Source organism: Macrobrachium rosenbergii, chromosome 9 (genome assembly GCF_040412425.1).
Source record: "Macrobrachium rosenbergii isolate ZJJX-2024 chromosome 9, ASM4041242v1, whole genome shotgun sequence".
Lineage (NCBI taxonomy): Eukaryota > Metazoa > Arthropoda > Malacostraca > Decapoda > Palaemonidae > Macrobrachium > Macrobrachium rosenbergii.
In genome coordinates, this window is record NC_089749.1 from 5,620,307 (window position 1) to 5,642,732 (window position 22,426).

The window sequence follows — 22,426 nt, forward strand, 5'->3', positions numbered from 1 at the left end:
AGGGAAGGCTCCATTGGTTGTAAGGCAGCTCAGTTCCTAAGGTCAGCCCCTATTTGAAGGGGGACACCAAATACTGCATTTGAAAAAAAGTTTTAAGGATACTGCATTGAAGTGTTATTTTACTAAGATACTCTTATTTTACTAAGATACTCTTCTGAAAAAGAAAAGAAATTTTAAGCCTCCATCTTTATTAAATTTCTTTACAAGTATTTTTCATTACAGTATACTTTTGCATTTTAATTTCATCATACCAACAATGCTCATTTTAGATTTTTTGCACAAATGCTACAGAACCGTGGTAACGATGAAAATTTTTGCCAGCGAATTAATTTCACTATAAACAATCATTGCACAGAATCGTACAGCATTGGTTATAGTTAGTTTGAAAAATAGCTTATGCTAGTTAAACAATGAAGGCTGCTGCACATCATGCAATAAGTAAAGCTTTAATACTGTCACATACAAAATCTGCTAAAATGGAGCATATGGAAACTCACATTGGCACAAATGCATGTGGTGTTTTTTTTTTTTTTTTTTAAGCATAAGCATCTCACCAACACCAGTTATTCAATAGCTGGTGGTTCTCCATTGCATTATGTTTAAAATTGAATTTTAAAGGCACCATATACAGTACGATTTTTCATATGCTCCATTTCAGCAGATTTTGTATATGTGACAGGATTCAACTTCTATATATTGCATGAAGATGTGCAGCACCGTTCATTGAGTAACTAGCACGAGTTTTCAAACCAGCTAAAAGCTGCTTAATCTTGCACTGGTTATATTTTACACACTGGGAATTTAACTCATTGGAATTGTTTTGTCTGATAATATACTTCATGCCTATACAGGACAAGAAAAGATTTACATTTATGTTGCTAACAAGCCGCGAATGACAGATTTAAGTTCAGTTATTCTCTATCCCCATGAAAAGCAAATACAGCAGTTTTAATTTAGCTTGAAAGCAGAAGTTGAAAAAAGTTGCAATATGCATGTTGCAATATGCATGTAGCAACATTGTCTATTCTTGCCAAATGAAATAGAACACCAGAACTAAGAAATTATAGAGCGCTCGTCAAATGAAATAGAAACCAGAACTAAGAAATTATAGAACGCTCGTCAAATGAAATAGAACACCAGAACTAAGAAATTATAGAACGCTCGTTTCTTTGTTGTAAACCTGAGGGAACATTGCCTCAATTGCTTCTGTTTGAATGTCTGAGTTAGGAAATTGCTCATGTTGCACGGTGGGATTGAATTATTCCACTTTAAAAATTTCAAGTTTCATTTTCAAGTTTATTTTAATGTTAATAGTAATAAACCAAAACACGGAAATATTAGGAATGGATGTATGGTGCCCTCGGTATACAACCGATGGGAAATAGAACGGAAATATTAAGACAAAGTAATAAACTTTGGACCGTATACGCTGTCAGGGACACTTATCTCTCAGATACCAGAATCTTACAGTATTAAATATTTGCGTTTTACAGACATGCAGAATAACCCCATAGAAGTGTTGGTTCAACCGATTTTCTGAAATCTATTTTAGTGATTGGAGATGAATTATAAATTCAGACTAAGCACCACGATATTGAATAAACATTTGGGTTGTCAAATTTAAAGGGACACCTTTCAAATGAAATTTATGAATACTAAAATGAAGGAAATCAACATGGGTTTGACACTAAGATAATGTGTAAAGGAAGATAAAAAAAAATTGTAAACAAAAATGGAAACTGAAGAGACCTCCAGATGCTGCAAATTACGAAATACTGTTGGAAAATAGGAAGTGTTAACTCCAAGTTTTGTCGAGTCTACTAAAGAGCAACTTTAGTAGAGCCAACTAAAAGGCAGCACCAAAAAAACTGATTACGCTAAAATGTCCGATCATTAATAATCTTGTGAGAATTGTTAAACTCCAATTTTTTCCTTCAATATTTCGCAAGTTCAAACAAAATATTAAACACTAGCACATTTAACTTAACATTCAAGTTCGTAAGTTTGTACGTAATGTAAGCCCACATATAACAGCTAACGCAGGTTCTCTCACATTTTAGAAATTCAGCAAATTCTTAGGAGCTAGGCAGTGCTAAGAGACTACCAGGAGAGTTCAGCTAAATATGAAAATGCCGACGAATAAGAGCATTTCACTGATTTCGAATGAAGCAGAGTTTAGAAACAGCTGTTAGTTAGATATTCACCATAAACGCTCTCGACTAGAAAAAAGCATGAGAGAGAAAAAGATACAATTTTGCCAAAGACCATGTTGATCTAACACTTGAAATTACATTTAAATGTAATATAAAAACAACTTTATTCTTGATTCTGGAAGGAAATCTTAATTCAAATAACTATTTCAGCCTTCATGAGCAATTTCGAATCAGAACATTCACTTTACAAATGTTATGTTATTGGAGTCTTCTTGGCTTTTACGGGTAAACATTTACCAGTAGGTAGAAGGAGATAGCAGAATCACCAATAAGGATATTTATTGAGTATCAAACAAATTAGTTTCATAAGAATTTGAACTTTTAATTATTGCAATTTGAACATTTACAAGTACACCATAATAGACCAGGCTCCACGTAACAAACAGTGGGACAGGGATTTATCACTTTTTGAAAGTAAGAACCATGTCAGACAAAGAAAGCAAGAATACAATTCCGAAGCATTTCTAGAAGATTAAACCATGCAATCGAAGGATTACAGTGTCTTACAGAAAATGCAGGGAAGGGTGGCCTCGCTGCTAATCTGTCATCATGTAATCTAAGGCATTTTAGTGCTTGTGAAGAGTCTTGAGAAATGAAAAGCAGCAAAACTGCCTTGAAAATATGATTACAAACATCACAATGCGCATCCAAAGGAGTGTTTTTTTCAGGCACAAAACGAAATACAGAGCACGCAAAATATGGGTAGAATTTCTTTAGCTAATCTAGCTTAAGACCCGAGGGAGGAATTGGTGGTGAGGGTGGAGGAGAGGGGATGAGAGGAAAATGAGGACGGGGGAGAAATTATTAGAAACTTCATGAGATGGGAGAAGGTAGAAGAGGAGGAGAGAGATTTAAGTGTAAAGAGAGGTGCAAGAGAAAAGGAGAAGGTAGGTGAGAAGACAAGTAGAAGTGTAGGAGAAGAAAAGGAGGGAGAGAAGAGAGTAGTGGAAGGAAGAGGAGAGAGGAAGGAAAAGAGGAGGAGGAGAGAGAAGAGAAAAAGGAAAGAGCTCCCAAACAAGAGGAAATATTTGATGTCCTACATGTGAAGTCACAGTACCATGCATCTGGTGGAAAGGGGAGGTCCCACAGTTGTCAGGTTTACACTTAGTCCATTACGATGGTTCCAAAGACTGGATGAATGCTAATTATACGAGATTAAATTCCTCTCTCCCCTTATGAGTGACATGCTTTCTCAAAGCATCGGCAAATTTGCCTTTTAAGTCAACCTAATTTCAGATTGTCGAAATCATTACAGAAAAATACTCTTGAAATAGCAATAGCAATCGTGAAACATTAAGCCAACACACTTCACATTTCTACCAGCAAATTGAGGGGAGCGCACCATAGTTTTTTTCCATAATTGTCTACTTAAACCCAAAATATAATCACCTATTTTAAAAACCAATCTAACAATATTTATGGGCCGTTCAAAAGTTACGTAACTTTTTTTTGGTAATTTTTGAGTTCCCCTCCCCCCTTGTCACGCCCATCAAATGTCTAGAACCCCCCCAGAAAATAAAACATCTAGTGACAAACGCCCCCAACCTTAAATTAGTATGTTTCCCCTTTTTTTAATGCAATAATATATTCAAATCTAACCTAATAGCTGGAAATTATCATCTTTAGGTTTTTCTTAATACTTTTATGCCATGATATTAAAGAATCAGATAAATTTGAAATAAAATGTTATCTTATTCCATGTTCGCAAGAGGGTTAATTTAATTTGTGATATTTTTCTAAGTCACATTTATGCCTAAAGTAAGAGAATGTCGGAGCTCAGGAAAGGGATGAGTTTGATATTTTATGACGTAATACATATACGTAGTAGAAAATTTAGTACAAACAAGGGTTGAGTGTGATTTTTTTCAACAATTATGCAAAAAAATTAAATATGTTCTCAATATTGAAATATAATGTCTTCCCAATATTACTAAAATAAAAAGTTGCAGAATCCCTATCTCTTTCGTCCTACATTTACATCTTTCAAAAGAACCAAGGAAAAAATCTGAAAAAGCTAAGTAACTTATGACTACATTCCCCCTTCCCCCACTGTAACTCATAACACATCTCCATATCCCCTCCCCCCTAATGCGTTACATAATTTTGGAACGGCCCCTTAAAGCTATCAATACAATGCTAAGGTAAAGCAACATTTACAATCACTTTAAGCACACATTCACTCAAATGCTGTAACAAAGTCTATCCTTAACAAGAAGCTCTGATATTCAGGACTAAGTACATCAAGTTTGGGTTCGTTGCGATGCCGGTCAGTCGTGTTTGTGCTTTTTGTGCAAGACTAATGGCAGCATATGCTTTGGTGAATTTAGTGTTGGTGTCGGATAGGATACTGGTGCTGGCGTTTGTGCTGCATGTAGTGTTGGTGACTGCTTGGCTGTTGGATATAACTACAAGGTTGAATTTATATTTGAAGTTACATACAGTCTTTTTTCAGCTACCGAACGTTGAATTTGTGTTTATGGTACTTTTGCATTAATGTTGATCTTCAATAAATAATGTACCGATCCCATAAAGCTGGTGTTGAAGAGAGAATTTCCAAAGTTTTGAAAAATGCGTAAAAATTTTTACTTTAAGAGCAGTAATCGTAAGCAGTAATCTACAATTAAACTGGCAACCGTCTTGCTAAAACCACATCAAAAGTGTGAAGGGAATCTAAAGTTTGTGATCCCCGTCTGCAACATATCACTTAAGTGATATAAAGTTGTCGCGAATGCTTAACCAAAAATACACAGATGTAAGTGCTAAATTTACTGCTAAACCTTTGAACCCTGACTAGATTCTATAAACGCAAACCTTCTGAAAGCACAAGTATCTGGAAAGAAACTTTTGAGGTTCTTTCATGTGTTTTGCTTGTACACATTGTAATACAATCAACCAAGCTATAGCACTCTGTAATTAAGATATTGCTGAATACCGCTTAAAGTTACTGAAATCATATTAGAAAATGTTAAATTGCTAAATATTATAAAGTGCTAAATGTTACTGATATTAAATATTCACAACACTAAATTGCTAATACTAAAACTTGTTACATGTTACTGATACTGATAGATTCATGTATACTGATAGTACAATTTTCATTCAAGTTGTCGCGAATGCTTAACAAAAATACACAAATATAAGTGCTAAATTTACTGCTAAACCTTTGAACCCTGACTAGATTCTATAAATGCAAACCTTCTGAAAGCACCAGTATTTGGAAAGAAATTTTGTCTTTGGTTCTTTCATGTGTTTTGCTTGTACACATTGTAATACAATCAACCGGACTATAGCACTCTGTAATTAAGATATTGCTGAATACTGCTAAAAGTTACGTAAATCATATTAGAAAATAATAAATTGCTAAATATTATAAATTGTTAAATGTTACCGATATTAAATACTCAAACACTAAACTGCTGAATACTAAACCTTATTACATGTTACTGATATTGATAAATAGATTCATGTATATTGATAGTACAATTTCCATTCTTTCTGGAACCTTGCTCCAATTTTTATATAATCACTTTTCTAATAGCTCCATGAAATATCTATAAGTGCTACTTCAATAAATTTCTCTTCGACCAAAATGATTATTCGACATGACTGAAATGAGAACACAGGACAGTTGAGTCAGTTCGTCGGGTGCAAACTATAACTGGGTCACGACGAGGCCTGGAGGCAGAGCCTGAATGAGCTGCAAGCCATTTGGTCTGGTGTCTTGAAAGATGAGTTTATTCTCCCTGGTCTTGAAATGCGGTTGAATCACCTTGTCAACGAAGGCTGATCTGCAACAAAAAAAAACTTTTACTCTAGTTTCAATTACCCCTTCACAGTATACGTGTAACCTAGTGAGGATCAGCGAACCCCAGCCTGAGTCTCCCTGCTTCAAGGGTTAATTTCCAAGTATCTAATGTTTTATTAGTTATGGGCATTTCAGTTTTATAGAAGTCTAATTGAAAAACGTCGACCAAGTTCCAGATATTGTCATGCTTCAAAAATGGACATTATTTCCAGTGTATCAACATCTTAATCGCCAAGGCGATTGTATGCTTAGAGTGGATCAAACTAAGAACAAAAATCAGAGGTAAACTGATTCCCACAAAGAATGTTTTTATCAATGTGTTTTAGAAAAAAGATATCCCAACGTTGGTTTTGTCAAACTTCATTGAACTACAACTTTCACTTGAAAGTTGCTCAGTACGAGAAATTGTAGCACGGCCCAGATTTCTTCTAGTGGTGAATGCAAATCCGAGTAAATGTAGTATCTTGAAATTCTTTAATGGACTTGAACTTTCAGGATTTCAAAAGTGTTTTTACGTATGCAGGGTTCAGCTATGTTCTGGATCAGTTATGCATTATATGAAAAAGGCTTAACTGATCCTCAACCACTGCCCAAAAGCAATTTCCCTCCTAAAAGAATTTTCTACTGCTGACCTCGACTGATACCGACAAAGGTAACCAAGAGTGTTCAGCTTAACTATGTCAAGACTATGCAAATAGGCAGAACTAGTTGAAATTACAACAAAGTGACTCGACAAGAAATCTTAAAGTAAACTTTACAAATTGTAAAGCCAAAGTAAACTAACAGACCGTTACGTCAAAATAAAAGTACAGTAAAAGAAGTCGAGTAGCCTACAACTGCTCTACCACAGAAGTGTCTTATTCAGTTCCATGGTTGTCTTGTAGTGTTTCCTTTTGGTTACAGAAAAATCTGCAAGTTTGTTGAATGGACATTGAAGTCTAAGACTTGTTTGCTGTGATAAATTATATTGTCGCTTATAATTCTTTTGCTGGAGAAAAGGCTCAAGAGAATTCAATGAAATCTACTAGGGGCAAGTCCTAAAAATCTGGTGTTCTTACGCGCGTAAGAGCGTCATTTTTCAAGTTAAGCCTTTTTTTTTATATCCATTCAACTTCCACTTCCATATCTGACAAGTTTAAGTTGGTCATTTCAGTGCGTCAGGTTATCAGAACTTATTTGGAGTTCCACGTTCAACGTTTACATTACTTCAAAGTTTTCAGTGTTTACTCTTCTATAAACTCTTGCAATACTATTGGATAGTCAGTTCTCAAGTGACATTTAATCGGACTTGCAGCTTCCATTTCAATGTTCCATTACACACTACTTCCAATCTTTTCGTGTTCACTCATAGGCAAGTAATGTAGCTACCTACCAGTAAGTTACACTATCACAAGTGCTATTTACTTAAAGACTCCAGATTTTTATTTTATTTTATTTTTTTTTTTTTGGCTACGAAATTATCTTGCTGGACAGAGGTTCTAGTAATCACTAAACACAGCTAACATTGTCAGTTTATCCCCTAGTACAATTATGGGAAAAATATTCAAAATTTTTACGTCAAGGAAATTCTCACTAAGATCTTAGCCATTTCAGTCTTTTGGGATTTTAAACCTAACTTTTTAAAAGTGAAAATTATTAACCATTTGAGATTTTCCAGACAAAGTTGATTGAAAAAACACCACCAGTTTTTGTCACGTTATTGCCATCAGTTGCAAGTCAAAGGGGTTAAGTGAAAATTTTTGGCAAGCGGGTCAATTTTAGTTATGTCTGATTTATGTACAGAACCCATCACCAAAACAGGATACGATAAAAGTAAAATCTTTAATCTATTATCTACTAATCTAGTATTCAATATTTGGTTTCTTTTTAAACCCCTTACTTCAAGAACGAAGCTTTGCAGTCTTCATAAACAACCCTTGGAGCCGTCGAAACATGTTTAGATAAAGAGGCTGCTCCATAGATACAGTGGTACTCCTGACCGGCGAAATCTGTAAAAGTACAAAATAAATTTAGCATTAGCATTAACTCAATTAGTATTGAAAGTTACACCATTTTCAACGGATAGTTTACTCAACGGATAGTTAACTCAACGGATAGTTTACTCAACGGATAGTTTAAATATGAGAGCTGCTGATACGCCTTAGTTTCATTTCATGAGTTACCCTATTTTACAAGGTAATTGTTTTGCTTACTGTTACCATGACAATCTACCCTTTTCATCCTTTATTTTTAATTCAACGAGCATTCCATAATTATACTGTATTTAAGAGCTATCCCACTATTTTCCTTCAGAATTCAGAATTACACTAAATTATGATATATTTCACTGGATCTGTGTTAAGTGAATTCACTGCTTATTTCTTACCAATATCAAATATTAAAATCGAAATTTTCATCAAAATAAAAAATTAAGAGAATGCCAAAGAGCTATTTCAGCAAATCCTGGAAAACGACGGCATGGTAAATATATCTTGAAATTAAGTCTCCACAATTAAAAGTGTCTAAGAGGTTACTTGTAAAAGTCCTCTGAAAACTTTCAGCTCCTGATCTTTAATGATAAAGATCAATATACATCAATTTCACGCAACATCGATTTTGCACAGTCACATCGTAACAATTACCACTCAAACTAATTTAAAAATTTTATTTATTAATATTGACAAACCCATAGATGGTGGTGAAACTAATAAGCAGATTCTACAATCCACTTTAGAAACTTTAAAATAATCTACTAAACTGAGTGGTGGAACATTGCAGCATGCTAGTAAACAGTGGTGGAACATTGCAGTATGCTAGAAACTTCATCGAAGTGACAGTATTTCTTATCCCTGTTAAAAAACTAAACACTGATCGAGGATGTACATTGAATATTTAACGATACCAAAGCCTTTTGAATATAAAATTTCGATAAGAAAACTTAAACCTTCCATGATCAAATTTAAACACTCAAAACCGCCATTTAACTCAAAGGAATACTCAATGAGCCACCAAAAAAGCCACAGAGGTAAAATAAACATCAGTCCGAACAAATTAACATGCAGCGAATTATCTAAAAAAAAATTTATGCACCTTGTGATAAGTATAGCATCACTATTACACAGCTTCGTTGACGAACAAACCGTGTTACCCAAAATGTAAAATATTAAATTTCGGCCGGCAGGGGCCTCATAGGGAGGCATTCGTTGCTGGAGTTTGAGTCTGTTACAGAAACGAGGATAATACATTTTTACAAAGAGCCATAACATCAGTGAAGTCATTGGCAATCGTGAAGGTCGTCCCTCCAAACAAAAAAACAAAAAATCAATATGAAATATCTAGTGTATTGAGAGACTTGACAAAAACTCAAAAGGCTATTACATGAACAATAAAAGCTTCCCCCCCACGAGCTTTGAAGACACCAACCTCAAGATTTGCAATCTGAAGAACAGGGAAGTCAACGGCAAGTTAAACGAAAACGGAATTCGCTAAGTATGGTGCCACAAGGACCGATAGAAGAACTTCCATAAGAAGAGTAGAAATTTAGCCTCAGGATGAGAACTTCATTACCAACAACCAACACAACTGTTCATACATTCAAACAAATTAACAAAAGCAATGCAAGAGTCACACCAAATTACTTTTTCGAAATAAACTAACGTCTGCTTGACAGACCTTATTTGCATGACAAAATGGGCATTCAAAAATTTAGATAAATTATTGCTTATCTGAGCAGACTACCTTTAGCACTTTTCTGAGTGACTACTTCTTTTATTTGATTCCTATTATCGTCCAAATCTACTCTGCCATGCTTTCATTAATTTATTAGCGCATTCGGACAATCGAATCTGGACAAAATATATAAAGGTTTAGGTAGCAAGGATTTAAACCTATCAGTTTTTATGGGATCTTAAAAAACCTCAGAATTTAAAGTCACTTTCAGATATAGAAACTGACCCTTATATATTCTATGAAAACTATAAAAGCAACCACCAAATTATTTTGTGGCTCTCATATCAAACAAATCGATCCTCTTGCGGAGTAGTAATCACTCAAAGTTTAAATCTAAAAGCTTTCCAAGTCGTCCTCAAAATTTAGTGAGAGAGAGAGAGAGAGAGAGAGAGAGAGAGAGAGAGAGAGAGAGAGAGAGAGCGCTATTGGGTTATTGGGTATTAAGACTCGTTACCTACAAAAACAGCATTACCAAAAACTCATTATTAGCGAATGCAAACCCTATAACTCAGCACCATCACAGGGTTATGAAATTTATAAAAAAAACTTACGTCACGAAATACACTTCCCAAGGCTCAAGAGTGATACTTCTCAATCGCGCCGATTTTAATGACTAGTGTATAGAATATAAAACATAACTTCACTCCCAAGCCTCCTTACGAGTATGTGGGCAAAATCAAGCGCAAACAATTCAAGTACGTATTCAGTCAATCTGAAAGAAAATGATTCGGTATCCACCATCAAGCAAGAAACTTTACCAAAGGAAGTTGTGGCAAGTGTCTGACCCTGTTAGCTCTCCGAAACGAACACGAAAACCACCTGACTATAGTTACTACTCGAAGATTTCTACGGGAAGGTTCTTAGTATCTAATCACTCAGGCCACAGGAATCTCGCTTCCACTCCTCACACTACTTGACTCTGATTTAGCAACCTACCAGGCTGATATACTAATGGAACTACGTGTGGTTAAAAGGCAACATTCTGAAACTTCCATGTTACAGAAAAATCTGATTTGAAAAAAAGTACAACCAAATGGACAAACAAGACCTAAAAAACAGTAATGGAGAACAAGCTAGCGACTCGTGCGACACGAACGTCGCTGTACAAATGCTTCTCTTTACACTTATGTGTACTAGTTATAAGAGCCAGGCAATCTATGGAATAAGGATATTACAATACTGATACACATTCTTTGCAACTGTAAACAAAAATATAAACTTGAAAACCTTAAAAACGTTCGCACTACATTCGCTTATATACGATACTACCAATTGCCAGAATATACCAAGCAGATGGAAATCATTAGGGATGAGAAAATACCATTATAGTAAATTTTGGATAACCCGAAACGTCACAAACAGTTCTTAAGAGCTAGAAAGCAATTTACTTACTGGTAATATTTAAATAATAATTAAGGTCGTTTCACGCACCAGCATCGATAATGCAGCGTCTATTCAATGCGCTACCAGCTCATCTGAGGAACATAACAGGAGTGAGCGTAGATGTGTTTAAGAATAAGCTCGACAAATATCTAAGATGCATCCCAGACCATCCAAGACTGGAAGATGCAAACTTTGTTTCGGAAGAGTAGATACTAAACACACGACAAATTGCAAAAGAGCAATTCTACTGCACGGATATAAATTAGTATAAATCAGCAAGAGCAATGCAGTAAAAAGCAATTGAACTTTAGTGCTGACTAAAAAAAACTAGTTAGATAAAGACTTTTCGAAAATATATTGCGTAAGAGGGATTTGGGCTGATCCCTAAAGCTAGCAGAATGAACGCTTATACGAACCTTTAATACAGGATACCCACCTATAAGGCCTTCACACGACGGACTAGAGCTCCCGTGTTGGCGCGAAACCAGCTCACCTAGACCACTAAAAGAAGTTTCTCTACAAGAAACAGTGAAAACCTCATACACATTAAATTATTTCAGCACATGAACATAATCGTAAACACAATGAATGAACTTTGATCAATATTTTGAATTGTAGCTCAGTTTTCAAAATCTAGACAGCAACTGCCCTTCCTGCTTCAGTTTCTTAGATGGTTCTGATCTCTTCCTTACCAAGCAACAAGCAAACCCATGTAATCTGCAGGTCAAATTATGGATAAGCAGGCTTGCCTTAAGTAGCAGTAATTCTTGATCATTTAGTGACTAAGCTATCCAGAAGACAAGAGCCCTTAATTTTCTAGACCATGAAGTCCGGCAAAATGGTATACTACAATATAGTACGAGAATGATTTTAATATAGTAACCCAAACAGTCTACATCCATCTAGTGTTATGGATACCGACCATAAGGTTTGGGTTCCAGTCCCTTTAGAACGTGGCTGTGATGCCCTACTTGCCAGTTGTAGGTTAGTTGAACGAAACCAACGGTTTACCATATGTATCAAAAACTTTAGCCATTCAGGAAGTTACAGTAAAGGTTATAATCCCCGAATCTGTGAAAACTAACGTTACGTTAATTGCTCAGATTTCTTGCATTTAAGACAGACTTTAATGTGATGTATTTACAGGTTGCCCTCTCAAATACCGATTTAAGACATTATAACACTAGACAAGCAAACTTTGCCTTTAAGTACAGGAGGATCTTTAAAAACTCAAGTACATCTTTCACTTTACCCAATTCCCAGAAAAAACATGCTACAGCAAGGACACTTCCGGATGCACTGACATTACACTTCAACATTAGCAAGTTCCCAAACTAGGTGTTTAGACGGGCGACCAGAAGTAACTGCCTGGGGGCCGTAGGGGAAAGGATGCCATGCTTATTACTGGATCTTGGGATATAAATTACAATGCCATAGGCTAGGCTGCGGGCTATAAACACTTTGCGAACACGGTATTTTAGTCTGCTTTCGGTCATAATTTACCAACGCAGTGACTTCATGGCAAAGATATTTTTAAGCCTTATGAAGTCATGAGTATGAAATTTATGAATTCTTGTAAACTTAACATTGATGCTTTATTTACAATGGCTCCTGTTTATTTCTGAAAGATTCAGATGCTGGCGAGTAGTACACAGCCTTGCTTTCGACACAAAGCCAGCTTATTCTTGACCCTAACAGTTTCATGACGTAATTTGCCATATGCATCGCAAAGTTTTCTAATGCCCCACACCAGTGTTGCACTGTTAAAAGTATGAATATGAAACCCTTCTGCAGTTCTATATCAGTATTCATTTTTTGGAAAATGCACTTTCAACATTTAAAGGCTTACTCCATATGCATAGTTGGTATATATATTTGCAGTAAAAAAAAAAAAATGAAAAGTAGCCTCTCAGATGTTTCCCTGTTTCATACATGCTTTTTCTATTTAAACAAAAGGTAATTCTAGGTACTAGCTCCGCGCCTGTTTTTACCTTGGAAACAGTTTTTTACACTTTTAGGGCTTCTGATACTGGCGGTGAGTTAGTTTGTTGGCGGCCAACTGTTAATTGGCCCCTAACTCTACTCAACAGTAAAGGGGGACTGTGGGAATTCTGAGTTTTGGGTGGGGGGGAACACAGAAATGGAGCGGACGTGTTTACGTTGAGGCAGCGCCCTCTGGAGGGAAAAAACGAGAGGGAGCCATTCGCCAACAGGAGGGAGGTACCCATACATTAACAAGTTATTGCATTTGCCGGACGGGATATTAACAGTTCCAAACAGACGTACCCGTGCTCTGTCTAGTGAAGATCTCGTATGGAAACCCCTTGTTGGATGGATTTCATTGGTTAATTACAGGTTAATTACATTCGTGCGGCAAAAATTGAAGATAAACCCATAATTCGCAACCAAAATACTATAGAAAGTCAAGTTAGAAGGAAATCGCCGCCGCGGAGCTACTACTTAGACCTACCAAACAAAATTTCTGCAGTTTCTGAATAAGCAATTGCAGTTCCTAGCTAGATCCGAACTACCTTTGAACAAAAACCACCAGTGCCAACACCAACTAGGGGCCTCATACACCTGTACTACTCGCCAGTATCTGAATCTTTCAGAAATAAACACGAGCCATTGTAAATAAAGCATTGATGCTAATTTTACAAGAATTCATAAATTTCATACTCATGACTTCATAAGGCTTAAAAATATCTTTGCCATGAAGTCACTTCGTTGGTAAAATATGACAAAGCAAACTAAAATACCGTGTTCACAAGTTCAAAGAAATAAAAATTCAGATTTCAGACAAAAACGACAAAGGCTTAAGCAAACCATAACTACAACTCTGCAAATGAGTACATTAACTGTTAAGAAGGAATGTCAAAACTTCCATACCTATCCTTAAAGTTCAAAAAATGATTAATTATACACCGCAGTTTTGAAAATTAAGAATCTTCTTTACAGAGCAACTTTTCCCCTATAACAACACAACTAAAATCCAGCAATCATCAGTGTCATAGTCAGTTTACAGGAACTGACTTATAATTTCCATATCAAAATTTTCAAGATTCTAAAACCGCAAAGAAATGCCTCATACCACTTCTCGTCTAACCAAACAGACAGAGTTCATACGTTTGTCATTACCGAAAGCAGGTCTCCTCCTGCCAAGGAAAAACCGACCAAGCGCCCAATGTACTGGTTTCTTTGCCAAGGCCTTACCTTACGTGTGTTCGCAGAAAGCATTTCACCACCACACACTCGGAACATGAACATTAAATTTTCAGTGAAAAAACTTCCATATTAAAATTTACATAAAATATACCAAAAACTTAATAAACCAAGTTTCACCTTAAATTTCTCAGAACACTTTCAGCACAGCACACAAATACAAAATGACCGGATACAAACTAGAAGCTGAACTAAGCCGCATCTTTTCCTGAAAAGCTCATCGTCTCTTCGGCCAATCACAAAAGCCCAAGTCCTTACTTTCAAACAGAGGGAGAGAAAACGACCTCTGATTGGCCCAGGTAACAAACAAAGGATCTCGGAGTCAAACGGCAAAACCAGGAATCCTTACGTCACCTCAAGTAACACTGACATCTGTTGAGAGGAAAGAAACCAAACAATGAAAATAGCAAAACTACAGAAAATATATATGGAATAAATGACCCATATGAAAACGTATGTTGTTTTAGGCAGCGTCTGAATATGTCAGATTTATGAAATTGTCCATTGCCCATTTTTCATTCAGTGTGCACTTGACTTAATTATCTATTAAAAACGCATTTCCACTTTTGATTTTGTACGAAAACATCAAGTTCCACTGCGAGCTGTAAAACCCAAAAGAACAGAGACCACGATGTCATTTTTAAACAAAACAAAACCTTGAGATAAAAGCTACCATTTTATTCTTCACATAATGAACATATTATCCCATTGCTTAAATCAGTGCTAAAATGCCTTTTTAAGCATAAAATAGTTACATAGAACAAATAAAGACATTTACTGGGAACATTTCACTACAATTCTGGCCATGCATAATAACGTGGCTTTTATGATTGACAAGAAAGCAAAATTGCCACCAAAATTATTTGACAATATTTTCCAGTATCCAGAATTTCATATCCTCTTGTTCTCTGTCTTAGAAATTAATCTATTTTTAAAAGATATATAACATTCCCAATAATTCAACTTTCAATACAGTTCCATTGTTTCTTGTTAAACATCCAGCTCTCATAGTATCAGGGTGGGTCCTTCTGTTGGAAAAACCGACACTGTTGGAAAACGTCCTTTAAAGATTTTTGTTCCTGACCGAAATCTGTCTATAAATAGACGGAAAACTCTTGTAGGTAATCCAGAAATATAACTCTTGTTGACAGGAAAATTCTTTCGAATGCATCTGATTGCCAAGATTCCTCACAATAACTTCAGAGTGGCCAACTGCACCTAACTTTAATAGAACGGTGGTTAAGATTTTATGAGAGAGAGAGAGAGAGAGAGAGAGAGAGAGAGAGAGAGAGAGAGAGAGAGAGAAAATAGAGTCTAACGAAAAGATTCAAAGGGCAATGCAATAGAGTCTGTGCACCAGCCTTTAGAGAGAGAGAGAGAGAGAGAGAGAGAGAGAGAGAGAGAGAGAGAGAGAGAGAGAGAGAGAGAGAGAGAGAGAGACTAACAAACATATTCAAAGGGTAATGCAATAGCGATCTGTCCAACAGCCTAGAGAGAGAGAGAGAGAGAGAGAGAGAGAGAGAGAGAGAGAGAGAGAGAGGCTAACAAACATATTCAAAGGGCGATGCAATAGCGATCTGTCCATCAGCCGAGAGAGAGAGAGAGAGAGAGAGAGAGAGAGAGAGAAGAGAGGCTAACAAACATATTCAAAGGGCGATGCAATAGCGATCTGTCTAACAGCCTAGAGAGAGAGAGAGAGAGAGAGAGAGAGAGAGAGAGAGAGAGAGAGAGAGAGAGAGAGAGAGAGAGAGAGACTAACAGACTTGTTTAAAGCTCAGTGCAATTATGATTTGAAGAGAGAGAAAGAGTAATAAACATTTAAAGCTCAGTACATTTAAGACTCGCACAACAGGTAAAAGAGAGAGAGAGAGAGAGAGAGAGAGAGAGAGAGAGAGAGAGAGAGAGAGAGAGAGAAACTAACAAACATATTTAGAGTTCAGTGCAGTTAAGACACGTGTAGCATTCTATGTTTTATTTGTACACGCATGAAATTACGGATAAAACTTTGTTTTTTACCTATAGAAAGTCATGCACATACTCAAGCATATATCCAAATATTTACACACACACACAGTCTTGTATCAAACTATTTACACACACAAACTCACATACACGAGCTTATATCTAACTATTTACACACGCACACACACTCACACACACAGAGAACAGAGACGAAGATGTAGTGACAGGAATTAGTCTCATTTTGGGAATTCTCATGGGAGTCACTATTGAGGATATAAACATAGAAATGAAGAGGCTGTAGAATTGAATGGTACCAGGAATTGATCAGATCACAAGCACGATTTGTTTTTACGAAATACAGGCCGTCAAACCAAGCACTGGGGCACTTTCGGCCATTCAGCGCTTAAAACAGTTAAAAGTGGGAGTTGAGTTGTAGTGTTTGGACTTGAAGATAACGAAATCCAGAAAACAAAGGAGAGGAAGTACAAGGGTCTGAAGGTGGAACATAAAGAAAATCCCTCAGTTGCATTAAGAAGTAATAATTAGAGAGGTTGAACAGCACGACTTAAGAAAAGAAGCGGAACAGGAGGTAAAAGTAAAAGTCTAAAAAGTGGGTGAAGCCAGGGTCTGAAGAGACGGTGCTGACACCCTTTAGGAGGCCTAATCCCTAGAGGAACATCGACTCATTTACCTCCCGGAAGCTTCGGGCAACATGTAGAAATGCAGACGCCATCTTGGAAAGTTTTCGATGAGGAGGCGTCGAAGTCTCTGGTATTTTATCTTATATTCCTTGGACTCGTGCGTCAGGACTGTGGGGGAACTTCGATGAGTTATTCAAAAGTTGCCCGGGATGCGTCTTCCTTGTTTACAAGTTCCCATTAATTCAGATAATGACGCTCTTCCATTCGTTGTCTCACCTGTATACAATTTTGTAAATACGACTAAAATTACCAGCAATCAAAATTATGAATATCCTTGTAATATACAATAGTTCAAGTTCTATGCAGACTTCAAAAATGCAATGGTGAGATTTATACATTTGAGATAAAATATTCAAGTGACAAAAACTTATGGTGAAAAAAGATTCAAGTTAAAGTGAAAGCATTTGGGAAATATAAGATCAACTTGTTTTTTCAATACTCTCTCTCTCTCTCTCTCTCTGTTATTTACATTTCTATACTGACTTTTATTTAAAAAGTATGTATATTTTAACCTTATTTAATCTCTTCGCTAACCTTTATGTATTCTTCATTTGTTATACTAATTTGTTTGAAGCCTTGCTTACTTCACAAAGACATCCCTAGAACAGGAGGTGGAGTAATCTCCTTAATATATTGAAGCACCTCACTGGGAAATGTCCCCTTCATAAATTTGCCTTCCTCAGCCGAGCCATCTTACGAGATCGCGTTTTCCGAAGTAATTTGCCAGTTTATGATCATCGAAGGCCTTCGGGGCTGAAGATGGGTCTTTTATGGCCTTTATGACTTTTTAAAACATTTCGCCAATGAATCCGTTTCATCTTCATCTTTATCCTAAAGAGAGTATCACTTTCTTAACCACTCTCTCTCTCTCTCTCTCTCACTGACACACCACACACACACACACACATTTATATATATATATTTATATATATATATATATATATATATATATATATATATATATATATATATGACTAGCTCCTTTCTCTCTCTCTCTCTCTCTCTCTCTCTCTCTCTCTCTCTCTCTGGACAGCTTTAAATGTTTCTATAATTACCTTTAACTTAAAGAACCATTCTCAGTCATTTGGTTTTTCCTGTCTAACACGAATCCAGCTTGTTTTGATTCATTAACTAAAGCAAATAAAACTCTCCTTTTTTATTTGCAACAAGTTTTTGCCATCGTCTCATTTCGGGTACAAATATTTGAATGAAAGCGAGATTTCCGATGGCGATTTTTATTTACGCACACGATTAATTTTGGTTGAGTTTGAGTGACTGAATTTGATACGATGAAGCTTCGCTGTATTTCGTTGCATTAAATGAACGAAATAGACTTGGAGGAAATTGTTACTGAAGATGACTTTTCATTACCGACAGAAAAAATTTTGACTCTGTGTTTCCATGGATTTCTTTATTGAGTTCCTTTAGAACATAATGATGTTTAATTGTCTGTCTAATACCTTTCTTCTTTACTCTCTCTCTCTCTCTCTCTCTCTCTCTCTGTCCCATATATATATATATATATATATATATATATATATATATATATATATATATATATATATATATATATATATATATATATATATATATATATATATAATATATATATATATATATATATATATATATATATATATATATATATATATATATATATATATATATATATATATATATATATATATATATATATATATATATATATATATATAGATATATATATATATATAATATATTGTATGTAATGTATGTTCCAGCATAACTCAGAAGCGCATCGAGCAATTTCAACCAAACTTGGTATACATATGACTTACTATCTCGAAAAGAACACAGGTTGGGGTGGAAGTGCTTCCTTGAAACGGGGCTATTATATCCGTAGACTTAGTAACTTTACGAATTTATCATACCTAATTTCGGTATACATATGACTTACTATCTGGAAAAGAATACTGTGGGTGTAAGACATCAATGTCACCAAAGGGTGGGTTGGTGGTTGGGAAGGAGGTAACAGAGAGAGAGAGAGAGAGAGAGAGAGAGTTAGAGAGAGCTGGTGTTAGGGAGAGAGAGAGAGAGAGAGAGAGAGAGAGAGAGAGAGAGAGAGAGAGAGAGAGAAGAATAATAAGAAAGTGAGCGAGAGAGTAGAAATGTTAGGGAAAAGAAAGAGAGAGAGAGAGAGAGAGAAGACGGGGAGAAAGTGAGCGAGAGAGTAGAGGGGTGTTAGGGAAAAGAAAGAAAGAAAGATCCAGAGAGAGAGAGAGAGAGAGAAGAACAATTTGAAATAGATTTGATTGAAAACACAAGGATTAGGATGTCTCAAAGACTTATTAGTCCGTCCGAGGAGACATCATGTGCTCACTTATCTCTAGGAGCAGGTTTTACTGTTCACGCACAGTGTTCTAATGATTTTGTGTAGCTTTCTTTTAAACTCTTCCACACTGTTGCTGTTTACAACTTCTGGTGGCAGTTTATTCCATGTGTCACATATTTTGTATGTAAAGAAGTTCCCACAATGAGATGTGTTGTATCTCTTCAGTTCTAATTTCCATCCATTATTTCTTGTCTGGTTTTCGTTTAATATGAAGATGTTACTGTCTACTTTTGTTATGCCTTTCAGCATTTTGAATGTTTCTATTAGTTGTCATCGCAACCGTTGTGTTTCTAAGCCATACATGTTCAGGTTCTCTAGTCGTCTTTGGTAACCTATTTGCCTGATGGATGGAATTAACTTTGTGGCTCTTGCTTGTGCCCCATCTAATCTATTTATGTCCTTTCTTAGTGCTGGTGACCAAAACTGTCCTGCATGTTCAAGATGAAGTCTAACTATGGGTGTGTAGAGCTGCAGCACCATTTCCTTGTTTCTGTATTTGAATTGCCTCTTTATGTATCCCACTAGTTTCTGAGCCCTCTTTTCAGCTTTTATACACTGTTTTGTGGATTTTAAGTCCTTGGTAATGACTCCAAGGCCCTCTTCTTCTTCTACACTATTTATGTCATTCCTAAGCATTTGCCATCTTTTTGACCACGCTCCTATTTTCCTTAGATCATTTCTTAAACTTTCCACTGTACCTGAGTCTGCTGCATTTACGCCTAGTTTGGTGTCATCTGCAAATTTGGCTTTCCTGCTAGTTAAGCTTACACCAATGGCATTAATGTAAATCAAAAACAAGAGCGTGCAAAGGACAGAACCCTGAGGAAGTCCGCTTGTCACAGCTGCCCATTCTGATTCTTCACCGTTTATTATGACTCTCTGTTTTATATTAGTTAACCAGTTTGTCATTAGTTTCTTGTGTGGAACTTTGTCAAAGGCCTTTTGGGAATCTAAGTAGAGTATATCTATTGCTCTACTACTGTCATAAATACCAAGCATGTTACGAAAAAACTCCAGGAGGTTTGATAGGCAGGGTCTGTTTTGTCTGAAGCCGTGTTGACTGTTTAACAACAGGTTGTTTCTATCAATGTGATCCACAATTTGATCTGCAATTATGGACTCAAAAATCTTGCAAGGGACTGATGTTAGACAGATTGGTCTATAATTTCCTGACTCTTCTCTTGGACTTTTTTGTAAACTGAGGGCACATTACCTAGTTTCCATCCTTTTGGTGCCTTTCGTTGCTCTGCAGAGTTTATATAGGTGAGGAACTATCTCCTCTTTTAACTCTTTAATTTCTCTTGGATGAACCCCATCCGGGCCAGGAGATTTGAATTAGTTTAGTTTTTCTATTTTGTTTTTAACGACTTCTGTAAATACTATTTTGTCAAGCGGTTCCGCCCCTTCCTATTTAATAGCTGGTTCAGGGATTGAGGCAGTGTCTTCAATTGTGAAAACTCTAGTAAAAAACTTATTCAGTAACTCCACTTTTTCCAAGTCTGAGTTCACTACGTTTCCTTTATTGTCTCTGAAAGGACCTTTGCTATTCCTTATTGGCTTCCTACTATTAACATGCGCAAAGAATTCTTTTGGGTTTCCCTTACAAACTGATGCAACTCTATTATCCTCATTTATCTTTGCATTTCTTACTCATTTGTCCACCATTCTACAGAGTTCTTTATGCCTGCTTGCTTCTTCTGGTGTTGGGTGTGGGTTCATTGATTTGTGCAATCTGTCTCTTTCGCTTATTTTGTTTTTAATTTCTCTGCTGAACCACTTAGGCTGAGGGTTGCTGTTTGTCTGTATTTGTTTTAATGTTATACATCTGGAGCGTTTTTCTGTGTATTCTCTAGAAAGGCTTCCCAGTACTTATCTATGTCTGTGTCCTTGTTGTACTCTAGATTTCTTACATACTCCTTTAGTTTTTTTAGGTCTCCTCGACGGTAGTCTCATCTCTTTAGTATCTTCTTTTCTTTTTCCTGTTGAATGTTAATATAAAACGTAATAATTTCATGGTCGCTTTTGCCTAGATTTGCACCTACTGAAAGATCAGACACTAGGTTATCTTCTGTCGACAGGACGATGTCTAGTATGTTGTTTCCTTTAGTGGGTTTGTCAACCTATTGGTGGAGGAATTCATTTTTGACAAATTCTAAAAGTCTCTTTCCTTCTAAGTTTGATGTGGAGGTCATAGTGTCCCAGTGTACTGCTGCATTGAAATCTCCCATTATTATGCAGAGTTTGTTGTTTATTTCGTGTCCTAGTAGTGCATGCCGCTCCTCGTCAGACATTTGTGGTTGGTGGGGAGGTCTGTACACTAGTATTAGAGATAGTTTCTTCCCTAGATTGCTTATTTTGAGAGAGAGAGAGAGAGAGAGAGAGAGAGAGAGAGAGAGAGAGTTAGTTTAGCGATTGTAATTCAGACTTATCCCGGGCAGTGCCAAGTTGGTCAGCAAGTATATATATATATATATATATATATATATATATATATATATATATATATATATATATATATATATATATATATATATATATATATATATATATATATATATATATATATATGTGTGTGTGTGTGTGTGTGATATAACGATGCGCTAGCACTGCAGAGCCATACTCTACAGTATATGTTTTTCGAGATAACCTCTTCAAGCTAAAAGGGCCTCCAAGGCGCCGCCTAATCTTCCAAACTGCCTCGTGTGGAGAAGATTGTCCGACGGATGTTCGAGGATGTTGGATAAATGTTATACAGAATTTGTATGTCTTCATACACAACGAGACATGGTTCTCCCGTTGGATCCCCTTGACGTGATGAGACTGGAAGAACAGATGAATAACAAATAAATATGGAATACAAATAGGGAAATCTTTAAGCAGTTAATCATATATATGCATGCCCAAAAAAAAGATATAAGTAAGGAATGCTGAGGAAGTAGTGCATGGCGAAAGTAGTATAACAGACTCTTCCAAGTTTGGTTTACACTAACTTGCATTGTTTTAGCAAAACTAATCAAGGTGGTTAAGTTAGGTAAGAACGTGAGAGTTAATCTTAGTTTTA

General features: G+C 36.1%; 1 long non-coding RNA gene across 1 annotated transcript; it reads right to left on the reverse strand.

The window, feature by feature from the left end:
- Positions 1-5,437: 5,437 nt before the first annotated feature.
- Positions 5,438-14,606, reverse strand: LOC136841379 (uncharacterized). Its single transcript, XR_010853929.1, has 3 exons — positions 14,452-14,606; positions 7,898-8,006; positions 5,438-6,001 (listed from the first exon to the last, which is right to left on the reverse strand). It is a non-coding gene; the product is annotated as an uncharacterized lncRNA (long non-coding RNA).
- Between the last annotated feature and the right edge of the window lie 7,820 nt (positions 14,607-22,426).